Source organism: Cydia pomonella, chromosome 9, assembly GCF_033807575.1.
Source record: "Cydia pomonella isolate Wapato2018A chromosome 9, ilCydPomo1, whole genome shotgun sequence".
NCBI lineage: Eukaryota > Metazoa > Arthropoda > Insecta > Lepidoptera > Tortricidae > Cydia > Cydia pomonella.
Genome location: NC_084711.1, coordinates 21,524,602 through 21,538,116, shown reverse-complemented (window position 1 = coordinate 21,538,116; position 13,515 = coordinate 21,524,602). Strand labels below are relative to the sequence as shown.

The 13,515-nt window shown below is 38.7% G+C and overlaps 1 protein-coding gene across 1 annotated transcript in view; it reads left to right on the top strand.

Moving 5' to 3' along the window:
- The window catches only part of LOC133520941 (uncharacterized), a 107,310-nt gene that overhangs the window by 86,284 nt on the left and 7,511 nt on the right, over positions 1-13,515 (top strand). The gene's annotated exons all lie outside the window — the stretch shown is intronic.

The window sequence follows — 13,515 nt, the reverse complement described above, 5'->3', positions numbered from 1 at the left end:
AGGTGCCGGCAATGATGGTGCATCTGTCGCCTTAGACAATTGCAGGGCCACAGCTTAGTCCAACGAAACCTCCTCCTTCTTCCTCCTGCCCTTATCCCATGTCATGTGGGGTCGGCACAACATGTTCTTCTCTTCCATTCTCCTCTATCTTTCGTCACCTCAGCACTCACTCCTTTCTTTCTCATATCCTCTTTCACACAATCCATCCATCGTTTTTTAGGTCTACCATCCGCTCTCCGTCCATCAACATTCATTCCTAACATTCTTTTTCCTATATGGCATTCATCCCTCCTCATTAAATGCCCATACCACGCTAACCTACCACTCCTTATCTTCTCTGCTACCGGTGCGGGCTTTCAAACTTCCCCTTATATACTCATTCTTAATTCGATCCTTTCTCGTCACTCCACACATCCATCTCAACATTCTCATTTCCGCTGCGTGCACTCTTCTTTCATCCGTCACTTTCGTCGCCCAGCATTCTGATCCATACATTACAACAGGTCTCACGATCGTCCTGTAGATTTTCCCCTTAAGTTTAAGGGGCATTCGTGGATCGCAAGTTGTTCCAGAGACCTGTCGCCATTTCATCCATCCCGCATTTATTCTTTAGTCCAACGAAACCACTTTAGTTAAATATCGCTTGGATTTGGAACGTACACCGCCAGCGGAATGATATTTGAATCATGTTATTTAGTTATCCCTGTGTCTCGCCTGCTCCAATACATGTCCAGACAAGTACGAAATGCACGGTCACTGAATGACATCAGTTAGTCTGATACGTGTACGTTCGAATTGGCTTGTCACTCGTTAAAATGTCAATGCGAAACCCACCACACAAATATAGTCACATAAACCCACCGCTAAAAAGTCGCTTCCATACAATTGAAGTTATGATCTCAGTTTAAAATGACATGATTAAATTAAACTTAAGTATATTGGATATTTACGTAACATACATATGTCTAGGAAAATAGAGGAAGTAGAAGTTTTCTATGTAAAACTTCTACTATATTTTGGGTTTTTTTAGCATTAAAAATAACTTCAAAAGCAAGCTTGAGGTTCAAAAGCGGGCATTTTTTGCAGTAAAAGTTTAAAGTAAACTATGAGTATATTGACCATGCTACACAAGATACTTCCATTTTTAACAATTAAAGAGCCTGATAAAAACTTTCTAATGCCAAAACAATGAAGTATAGCTTTATTTTATTTTGTGTTACAATTTCTAGCAACTAAAACTAGACATAGAATATATATTATTAATATATTTGTATGTTTATGTCAAAGACAATATTATGCTTTTGTAATGGTTTATTTCAAGTGGCAGTTCTATTCTAATCTGTTAAATCGCCAAATGGCTTGGCAGATGCAATATGGCGCCGAGTCGAAAGTCGAAACAGTGGATATTGGCAGTTCTAGATACTTGCCAGATATTTTATTAAATTTCTTACGAGTTGTCACTTGTTTATTAAACTGCATAGTTTTATTAAGACGCTACTTGTAACAATAAAAATGTTACGAGATATTGTATTAAGTTTGGAACTCGTTTGTTTTCGTAGTTTACTGCTAAGTTTCTTCTACATAAAATACTGTATAACTTTATAATTCACATAAACACTAATATACTGGTACTGGTAAGGTACTGTTGAGTATTAGCTGATTTTTCAAGGAAAAATACAGTCAGCTATAAAACTTTACTTGATTCATTTTTGACAAGAAACTTTTGTTCTCATTTTCATAGGTTTGTCTAAGGAAATTTCAAAGGACCAAGATTAAAAAACTCATGAACTCAGTAAATCTAAATGTATTGAAGAACCAGCGCCTCAAACTACATAAAAACTTGCGAAGGAGGAAATATCTGAAATAAGTGTCATTTTGTGTGCGCCAAGATGGCAGAAAAGTGATACGCACAGGGATAAGGGAAAGAGTGCGAACGATAATAGAACAGTAAACAAGACGCGTATAATTCGTTTATACTATACGACACGGTAGCGACACTGGCGACATGTTGGCGACACGTCAAAACTATAGAGAAAATATGTTACGCACGAAGGATGAGAGAAAGAGTGGGAATGATAAATAAATAATAGATTACAAAACGTAGGATAAGAGGTCCGTACATTCTACGATTCAAACATTATACTGGAAGATACGGTGCTTATATACTACTACTTAATGGCGCAGCGACCCAAAATTACTCTTGGCCCGAGGGCCACGACACACGCCACACGTACACGCGTGGCGTGTACACGAGTACAGTTGTCTCGATCCTGTGTCATCTCCCACCAGTTGTCGGCTTGGAGATCGTGCAAGTCCGCTTCAACAGCAACACCCCATTGATCGCACTGTAGTAGCTGTCTGTGTGTGCCTCCACAAACATTGCCGATAACTTACTCAGTTTGGTGGTTTGTGGACACAGAATTGACAAAAAATAACGTTTTCCAACTAAAGTTACTGCATACCTACTGTACAGAGCCATATAGCGCCGTCTTCTTAGCTGTCAATTTCGAAGAACGAATTCGTTTTTAGGTTTTACAAACACGATCAATGCTGATAGGGTACAAATATCGCGCAACTCTGATGAAAAAGGGTATACGTTTCATGATTCTGCTCTGATCTGCTGATCTGATTGTATTTCATGATAATGTTGTGTAACTATTTTAATTTGAATGACTCTTTTACCCTTTTTCATTTGAGCTATGCGGGATTTGAGCCTTTTCATTAGAGCCACCAATGAATCTTGGCTGATCTATTGTAGGTATTACTCATCCAATCTATTCTCTCCTTAGGGGATAAAAAACTAATCAGTTCTGACTGAGAAATAATCGTGAGGTCTAAGGGGTCCTAGGGTTTAGCAGGGCCCGCACGTCCCAGCGGATTATTTACGGACCCTCTGTTATTTAATAGCCTGCCGCTTGTGGGTATTTCTTTGGATACGCATGACGACTCACAAGTTCATAAAATTGGCCACAATCGGAATAATATTGAGTTGACGAGACAACTGCTTGGATCTTTGAAAAGAAAATATTCTATGTACTTATTAAATGTTTGACCATATTTTTAGAATTACTTTATAAATAAGTTTTTGGCAAAAATTTCATTTTTGGTACAAGCTTTTCTTTCCACAAGTAACTAATACTCATCGAGACAATTCTAAAAACCCCAAACACAATTAGGTTACGTTGTTTTATCGCAGAGCTCCTATGGCTACCTCCTGTTTCCATCATCAGATCATCTCGATAGTACCATAATATTGCATTGTCACCCGACTTACATATGTATGCAATTTTCGCAAATATGGAGCAGGAACAAGAAAGCATTATCACTCAAGAACCGCAAAACAGACCGTAATATCCTCGCAGGTGGTTATACTACGAATTATTTGTGATATTGTTTGTTATGTTGAAAATTCGTAACTCGACATTTTTCATTCCAAATCGTTTAAAATTCATAGGTTACCATAACAATGCTGGGCTAAACCTATTTCAATCAAAAAAACATAAATAAATAAATAAATATTATTTATTTATTTTATTTTATTTTAGTATATGGAAAACCAACAGCGCTATATATATCTAGAACTTCCAATAGAATTACAGAGCCAGTTACATCATTACACAAATTGACTAATTCCCACAGTAAGCTCAATAAGGCTTGTGTTGAGGGTACTTAGACAACGATATATATAATATATAAATACTTAAATACAAAAATCTTCGGTTTCTATCTCAATGAGAGCCAAATTTCAGCCCCACAGTGCGTCGTCTTAAACTACGAGGGTGGTGGGTGGTTGGTTGTAATTCAGCGGAGCGGAGAAGAGAGCCAATGTTATATGAATTCTTGCTCATCTCTTCTCATCTCCACTCAAGTGGAAAGGCAGCTTTAAACCGTTATATGCGCAACAATCCTCGAACACGGTTGTACTTGCTCCAACAAGTTATGATTAACACGGGTGCTCGCAAGTTTGCTCGTGTATCGGAGGCGACTGTACAACTTCTAGTGTGTCGGCTAGAGATGGGATGAATCCACTTTACTCTAAATTAAAGCTGTCTAAAAAATGCATTAAAAAATAAGTTTTTTCACAAATTGAATTTTTGTTACAAACTTTTGTCGTTAACTTTAATTTTTTTTCCACAGGCAACTAATACTCATCGAGACAATTCTGACAACCCCGAATACAATTAGTTTGCGTTGTTTTATCACGGAGTTCCCATGGCCACCTCCGGTCTCCATCGTCAGATATGCTCCTTGTCATAATAGGAGTAAATTTCATAACTCCACTCAATCGAAATCCGGGAAGTTTTACTTTTTAGCTTCCAAGATTTGACCCACACTAACTAACATTTTTTACAAGGCAAGTTAAATGAAAGCTTGTAATAATTTTTAAGAAAAAAAAACCGACTTCAATGAGGGAGACCGGTGAAAGACAGATTATTGTTGATTTTGATGAATGGTTTTTAGATGAAAAGAACTGCCTGATTTTTCGATAGAATTGAGAAAGACTGAGTCAGTCCGATGGATTAAGGCAGTGTCTTACCTGAGCGAATAACTCGCGAAGGCGCGGCGCGACGCGGGTGAATTCAATCCTTTGATACCTATGGAAGTGTCTTACGTGGGCGATCTCCGAATGCCGTTGGGCCGCCGCGCCGCGCCGCGTCGCATTCGCGAGTCATCGCCCACGTAAGCCGCGCTGTCAGTCGTCGGACGTCGGACCGTCAACATCTCCTGAGGATGCCTCGTAGAGAGGCGAAACACGTGTCGGGTTTTGTATTTTCGATGGTGGGTTGTTATATTTATTTGCGTATTTATTTTTGCGGTGGGAGGGTGGGAACATTAATTGCATGTAAAAATACGCAAGTAAGTATAACGGGTTAGCACTGATTGACTAGCAGGTTATTTTTTCGCGGATAAGCAATGTAATATATTTTTTCATCATCATCATTTAAGAGCATGGCACTTGTCGGTGGAGTAGACGCCAGTTTTCGCGGTCCTCGGCCAAGTTCTTTAGGTCCCTGTAAGACACGACATATTAATATTTTTTTTGGCAATATACTTTTTTACTTAGCGGTATTTTGATTCATCTCAGCAATTACAAAACTAATGATGATTTGAACTGTCCAGTAGCCGTACCACGGGTTGATAATTGATGTTTACGTTAGCGAATGCATAAACTCGATCGTAGTGCACGGATATATTGGTGCGATAGAGAGGGTATTTTTTCACATTCTCCTACAAAAATCCTTTATTTTTCACTATGCATAAAAAACAAAAATGTTTTGGGATATACAATTTGAGCTCTTTCAAATTATACCCCACTTGACTTCGTCACTAGATTTTGAAATGTTGCCCCCTCTTCATATTGGGCATTTTCCATAGTTAATGGAAAAAATACTTTAATTTGTTTGGGTTAGCGTTATTAATAACTATTCCATATTTCAAATTGTTACCTTAAGTGGTTCTCGAGATATAATGATGTGTCAGACAGAGACAGATGAACGGAGAGAGTTACACCACAAAGGATCCTTTTGTACCTTTTTGGTACGGAACCCTAAAAATACACGATGAAAGCCTTACCACCCTAAAAATTCTGCATGAAAAAATATACAAAAATATTATGTTATATGCTCGTCATTTATGCCGAATAATAGCTAATTGTTTAAATTTAGAATTATAAATTCGAATTCTAAATTTAAACATAAAATCTTGCTCGTGCCTAGTTCCGGCGGACACAAACTCACTTCAACAAACATTGTGTAGGCGAAGGCGGTGCGTAATTTGTCTACGGACTGTTTGTAACTTCTCTTTAACTTGACAGAATGTAGAATATATTTAGAACAATGGATTCTTTAAACAAAGGCTTCGCAAGCTGTAATTTTACATTAATTTCGGAATATGCGGAAAATGTTGAAAGAGTGGGAACAGCGAAGGTCGACATTTAGGAAATGTCTCTTCCTTTGTTTTGTTTTGTTTTCTTTTATATTTTTTCTACTTGTCGACTGTAATGGTTGAATTAAGATTTCGTATACCAAACTATAATTGCGTACTTTTCATGGGCTCCTACTCAACTATAAGATCCTTTATTAATAAAATTATAAATAATTTTACATGTCACACAGTATAATTATATTGAAGTTAGTTTAAATGTGCTAAAAAAAAAAAATTTTAAATTAAATTATGACTACTGGCCTCTTGGCAGGGTGCCCATCACGCAGGCAGCATTCCCGCGCTGTATCGCGACGGCAAGCCTTTGCGCGAGAAAACTGCCTGCGCGAGGGTCTCCCGTTGCCTCCCTCAATCGCTTTCCAAGCTCCCTGTGGAGCCCACGCGCACCCTTTAGTACGGTCGCCAAATCTCAAAAGCCCTCTAGAAACAAGATTTAATTGACTCGGCTCGGCCTTACCCACAACCGGTATCAATGTGTTCGGACAGTTCTCCTGATCACCGTACATGCGGTAGTAAAGCGGAAAAATGGTGGAGGGGATAGTAATGACGTCACAAAGATGGCGGCCGGACCTATTCTTTTTGGCGGTGTATCTCGAAAACCACTTAACCGATTTTAATCATCGAGGTCAATCAAATAATAGCTTATATTATGGAGATTATTTCCTTTTCTACAAACATTTACGTGAAACCTATAGGAAAAAAAATAATCACAAAAAACAGTTTTTTTATAAAAAAAATTTTTTTTATTTTGTAAAAATCTCCGTAAATATTAGCATTTCGCAAATTTTGTTTAATATAAAACATATTGCTTCATTATCAAGGAATATAATGAGCCTTAAAACATACAGATCGAGTAATAAACAATGAAGCTACACTCATTTATTTGCGCATGGGTAACGATAACTGGCTTTTACCGGTCGAAACTGTGGTGACTGTTACGAATGTTACGATACGTATTGAATGGAATTTATAGAGTATCGGTTTTAATTACTGAAATTATAATGACAATTATAAAAACCAGACACAATAATGTTACCTTACTTCGACGTTTAGTCTCTTTTTTCGTCTTAATCATAGGTAGGTACATATTTCTTTTTACTTAAAAATTTTATACAGGGTGAACTTTTAACCACCAGTCATACTCTGCGCAGCGACTTTATAGGTCATACTGAACAACTTTTACTATTAGTAGTCCCCAAGCCGCTCCGAGGCCAGATTTAATTGACTCAGCTCGGCCTTACCCACAACCGGAATCAATGTGTTCGGGCGTTTCTCCTGATCACCGTACATGCGGTAGTAAAGCGGAAAAATGGTGGGAGGGGATAGTAATGACGTCACAAAGATGGCGTCCGGACCTATTCTTTTTGGCGGTGTATCTCGAAAACCACTTAACCGATTGTATTCATCGAGGTGTCAACTAATAGCTTATATTATGGAGATTATTTCCTTTTTACAAACATTTACGTGAAACCTATAGGAAAATAATAATCACAAAAAACATTTTTTTTTATACATTTGGTTGGTAGGTTTGTCTTATGTTTTAAAGCAGTAAAATCTTTCAAGTCGAAACACAGTATAAATATACATTTTGTTGTCTAATCTAAAAGTATGATGTTCATTGTTTAAGACTGATTAGTGATTACTGAATTAAATAACATGCTATTTGTTATTTTTGTTTTATTTTTTAAATCAGGTATTAATTTATTCACTATGTATCACTATACAGGCAAAATGTGTATCATAGTTGGTCTGTAAGTACTTACTACTTGTGTCGAATATAGGTATAAGATGAAATTTTAACCACCAGCCATACTCTGCGCAGTGACTTTACAGGTCATACTGAACAACTTTTATTATGGGACCAATGCCGAATCACGCAAGAAAATTTGGATCTGGAATGACACCCACTGGCTGTGCCCTACCACACAAAGCGAGATGACATTCACAATGCCCATACCTCTCTTTTGGACGTAGTTTAAGGACGTACCCGGGTCCATGACGCATGCTCGCCACACCGCTGCTTAAAATAAGCTGACGCACCGTAAATTGAACTGCGTAAAAATCGCAAAAAATATTACACGGAGATCTTATGGCAGACACCGTACCGGTGACGTAAAAGACGCAAGTGTTTTGCGAACAAAAAAGATTCGCGTGAAGCACGTCACTGCGATTCCGTACCGTCACCGTTTTTTAAACAGCGGTGTGGGGAGCATGCGTCAAAAACGGTACGCATACGACGCGTCACTGCGATTCCGTATCGTGACCGTTTTTTAAGCTGCGGTCTGGTCGCACCTTGTATTGTATTGTATTGTATTGTATTCGGGCGATTTTTCCGCAACTCGACGACTTGCGCCTATTTTGCGTGATATGTTGGGGGTGGGCTAGTCCTGCCAGCCCAGCTCCTCGAGGAATCCTATCAAACCTTTGATGTTGAGTAGGACCTCGGGGAGGTCTCTCGGAGATCCGAGATGTTTAGCCCTGTATGGAGTCACTCCGCTGCATTCCAGCACCACGTGAGAGGCTGTTTCTTCTGTCTCCATGCAACCTCGGCACAGGGGACTGTCTGTGACACCTGTTGTGAAAAGATGTTTGTTAAATAGTCCATGACCTGTTATGACACTGGTTACCATACTCAGTCGGACCTTCCCTAGTTGCAGGAGCGCCCTTGTGAGTTTTCCGTTGATGCCAGGCATGGCTTCTTTTGCCTGTCTGCATCCAGTCTGGTTCAGCCAGTGTTCTGTGTGTAGTTTCCCTGTACGTGCCAGCAGCATTGAGCGTACCTTGCTAAATGGTATCGGAAGAATCGGTTCCGGACCAATCGCCCCCGCATTCGATCCTTGCCTGGCAAGCTCGTCCGCAGCATCGTTACCTCGGGATCCACTGTGTCCCTTGATCCATTGTAGGGTGATCTTGTTATTATGACATACCTCCCTTAGTCGTTCGTGGCATTCGTGTATAAGTTTGGATGTAACTATATGGCTATTTAGAGCCATTAAGACTGCTCTACTGTCGGAGAGTATGCGGATGGAGGATCCTACTACCTTCCTTGCAGTGATGGCAGCCGCCGCGTTTATGATGCCCATGCACTCAGCTTGGAATACCGAGTTATGGGCTCCTAGCAGAGTGGTGATCGACATGTTCAGGTCTTCTGAGAAGGTTCCAGAGCCCGATCCGCTGTCTGTCTTGGACCCATCAGTGAAGATTCTCAGCTCCCGGGGATTGAGTCCTTCATGATTGTCGTCCTCATATAACTGTATTTTGTACCTTTTATCGATGATAGCTTGTTTGTGAATCCGGTCCGTGCCTGACCTAAGCACTGGAAATTCGTCATACACCTTTTCCAGGCATTTTGTGTGAAGAGCTCCTGTGATGTTAGACCATATCTTGAGGGTTCGCAACCTTACCGCTGAGAGACTGACCTCTTGCTGTATGTGTAGGTGCAGCGGTGGAAGGTTTAGCATGACCTCCATGGCTGCAGTCGGGGTAGACCTCGTGCAGCCAGTGGTGGCCGCGCATGCGAGCCTTTGAAGTCTTTGTAGTTTGTCTCGTACGTTGCCTAGGTTTGTTCTTGGCCACCAAACCAGAGCACCGTAACAGAGTAAGGGGCGGATTATCGTCTTATAGAGCCAGAGGGTAATTTTCGGGTTGAGTCCCCACCTCTTACCAATCATCCTTCTGCACTGCCAGAAGACAACTCCCGCCTTGTCTATCCGTTTGTTGATGTGGTTGTTCCAATTGAGTTTATTGTCGAGAGTTAGTCCTAAGTACTTAACTTCATCGGACAGCTGTAGCTCAGTTTGGAAAAGTGTTGGTCTGGTAAAGTTGGTCGCACCTTTATATGGGACAGTCAAAATTTTTTTCGCGATTTCGGAATTGGTCCCATAGTAAAAGTTGTTAAGTATGACCTATAAAGTCGCTGCGCAGAGTATGACTGGTGGTTAAAAGTTCACCCTGTATAAAATTTTTAAGTAAAAAGAAATATGTACCTACCTATGATTAAGACGAAAAAAGAGACTAAACGTCGAAGTAAGGTAACATTATTGTGTCTGGTTTTTATAATTTTAATTATAATTTCAGTAATTAAAACCGATACTCTATAAATTCCATTCAATACGTATCGTAACAGTCACCACAGTTTCGACCGGTAAAAGCCAGTTATCGTTACCCATGCGCAAATAAATGAGTGTAGCTTCATTGTTTATTACTCGATCTGTCTGTTTTAAGGCTCATTATATTCCTTAATAATGAAGCAATATGTTTTATATTAAACAAAATTTGCGAAATGCTAATATTTACGGAGATTTTTACAAAATAAAAATAATAATTTTATAAAAAAACTGTTTTTTGTGATTATTTTTTTTCCTATAGGTTTCACGTAAATGTTTGTAGAAAAGGAAATAATCTCCATAATATAAGCTATTATTTGATTGACCTCGATGATTAAAATCGGTTAAGTGGTTTTCGAGATACACCGCCAAAAAGAATAGGTCCGGCCGCCATCTTTGTGACGTCATTACTATCCCCTCCACCATTTTTCCGCTTTACTACCGCATGTACGGTGATCAGGAGAACTGTCCGAACACATTGATACCGGTTGTGGGTAAGGCCGAGCTGAGTCAATTAAATCTGGCCTCGGAGCGGCTTGGCGACCATACTATACTAGTTCCTATTGCCTATATTTCCTTAGTATAAACACAATTATTATTATAATATAGTATAGTACTAGATATAAGATTGTATGTTGAGTATTTTCTCTGATACAAATATTTCATCAGTGTCACAGTTCTCTGACCAGTTTTGAACCTTGTTGCGATTAGATAAGGCCCAAGGACTGGTCAGGTAAGTGTGTTGCTGTTAGTACCTTACACAGTAGATTAAGGAAGAATGTTGAGTGCTACCCTTCGGGCGAAAAAATATGTAAAATGAATTATTCTATGTATTTCTTATTGTGTATTAAAAAAAAAAACAATAAAAAAATTTACCAATCACATGCCGCGCGCTCCTATAGAAAATACTAAAGGGGCGCGGGGCGCGGGGCGGGAGTCGCGCGATTTGTCTATTATTTTAGATGACTCGTAGAAAAAGTATTGTATACAATAGTGATATAATCAAGCTTTTCAATCTCGTACCTTACGCAACTCAGCAAGCTTAGTTGCCTAAACACGGTACTCGATTGAAAAGCTCTCTATTCTATCACGAATTTGTAAAATACTATTTAAATTTAAATCACCGTTCAACGTGGCAATGCGGCTAGCGTTATGGGTACCTTTGCGCCGGGGATAACTCGGGGGGTCTTTTTGACTAGACTTAAGTTAGTCCTAAGTTTTGTTTTTTTTTTAAGTATTTTTTTTGTGTTTATTACATAATTGGAATCATTTTTATTTGTAATAGATTAGCTGTTATTTTTATCATGTGTAGTTTTTCTAAAATAAAACATTATGAGTCATTTAAATCATAAAAACGGTAATCTGACGCTGAATGAATACCCTGTCCAAGATAGTTAAAGGAGGTGATAGAAAACCAATGGTGTATGGTAAGCGTGGCTTGGAATTCAGTTGCAAAACGCAGCTATTTTATCACCCGATATATACGAGTATATTAAGGCATATACTTAAACGCAGTTAAAGGCGAATCGATTGACACCTCACTCATCAAAATCGACTGCGTAATTTTGACGCTAAGGTGACTGTACATCTCGCAATAAGATTGATGAGCTTAAAAAATGTAACAACAAAAAATACTTACTTCATTAAGTCATCACAGCGTACTCACAATGATGTTAAGTGACACAAACCCTAATGGCACTTACGCACAAAGTAAATAGCGGCGGCGCGCGCCAGAGCAGAGTCCGCTTAGTACAAACTGTACAAAGTGCCATTTTCGCCGCACGCACACAGACGTCACATTTACAGGCGTTCTCGGGCACTCTCGGGCTGTGCGCGCGTTGCTCATTTGACGTCCCCGCCGACCTAATGTCATGTACCTACGTCAAAATACAGTCTCTAAGGAATGTAAACATGATAAGATGTATGTATAAACGAATCGGTGTAGTCTGTAAACTTATATTACCTACTCCTTTTTAAAATTCGAAATTAATACAGAAGCAACCCTAGTGAGTCGGGCAAGTTTAGGTATGTATTTTCAAGAACGGCGAGAACGGACCTTCTGTTTATTTTTTATTTTGTGACTTAAGTGTTATGCCAATTTCGACACCTTTGAACAATTTCCAAAAAACGAAACGACGGAAAAATTATATGTTACTACTGAACCCGCCGCCTTACAAACACCAATCCTATGACAAGTATTTTACTATGTACTCTGTTGAATTATGGAATTCCTTACCGTCTTCTCTTCGACAGTGTCAATCGGTCGCATCGCTAAAAAAGTTGTGGCTTTCGGATAGAGTTAATCAAAAATATGTGTGCGGTTAGGTAGTTTTGTATATATGTATTGTATAGTATAGAATGTATTATATATTATAAGTATATATGACTATTTACATATTTGTTTTATTTCATATCCCATTTATATATTGTAGGTTATAGGACTTATAGGTTCACCTATCTTTTAGGAAATTAAATATTTTCTTTTATGCAATTTAGTACAGTTTTGATGTCTACCTTTCTCCAATTCTTCCTCAATTGCTCAAAGGTTAACTGTAAGAGATCCCTGAAAGGGATAAGTTCGCCTTTGTAGAATAAGTGTTTAATAAAGTGTTTTACTACTACTACTACTGAACCTGTTCACAAAAATTAACGAGAATCGGTGGAGAATTGCGACCTGTAGACGAGTAGGTACATCCGGACATACGAAAGGTTTACCTGAGCCAAAATAGAGACCTTTGCTAACGCCTCGGTCAATAAGTATGCATAGATATGTAAACTTCTTATATCATAACTGAATTAGGACCCAGCTTACATTTTATTTGCAATTACAAAGTGTAGTAATGTCGCTATCAATGTCAGATTTCTATGAAAATACGACGTTTATAATGACACCCCACACTTTATTATATCGGTGCAAAGTTAGATTATAAATGATTCTAATGACGTCCTAGCGTAGTCGGTAGCCCTTGGCTATGAAGCTGGCCTACCCGGACTAAGTAGGATCACATAATTACTGTTTCTAGTATTAAGTTTAATGTTTTTGTACGCCGTTTGGCAAAATATAGTGAAACTGTACATATATAAACTGACCACCAATGTAACTCTACCTATATTTACAAATAAAACACTTACTTACTTACCGGGTTCGAAATAGTTCGAATCCCGACCGGCATAAAGATAAACGATTTTTTTAAATATTTTCTTATCTGTATAAATGTCGCAAATTTCGGCCGTAACATGAGGTTCCTGGGGACCTGCAGCGAAAACCGAAATTCGCAAATTGCGGGGACCTTTCTCTTTTACTCTAACTAACACGTAATTAGAGTGACAGAGAAAAATGCTCGCAATTGACGAACTTCGATTTTCGCGGTTATAGCCCTGAACACACCACACTTTTAACTATATATAATTAGACATTATGTACATAGCACTGAAATAAACTACTATATGTTTGAAAAAACAATAA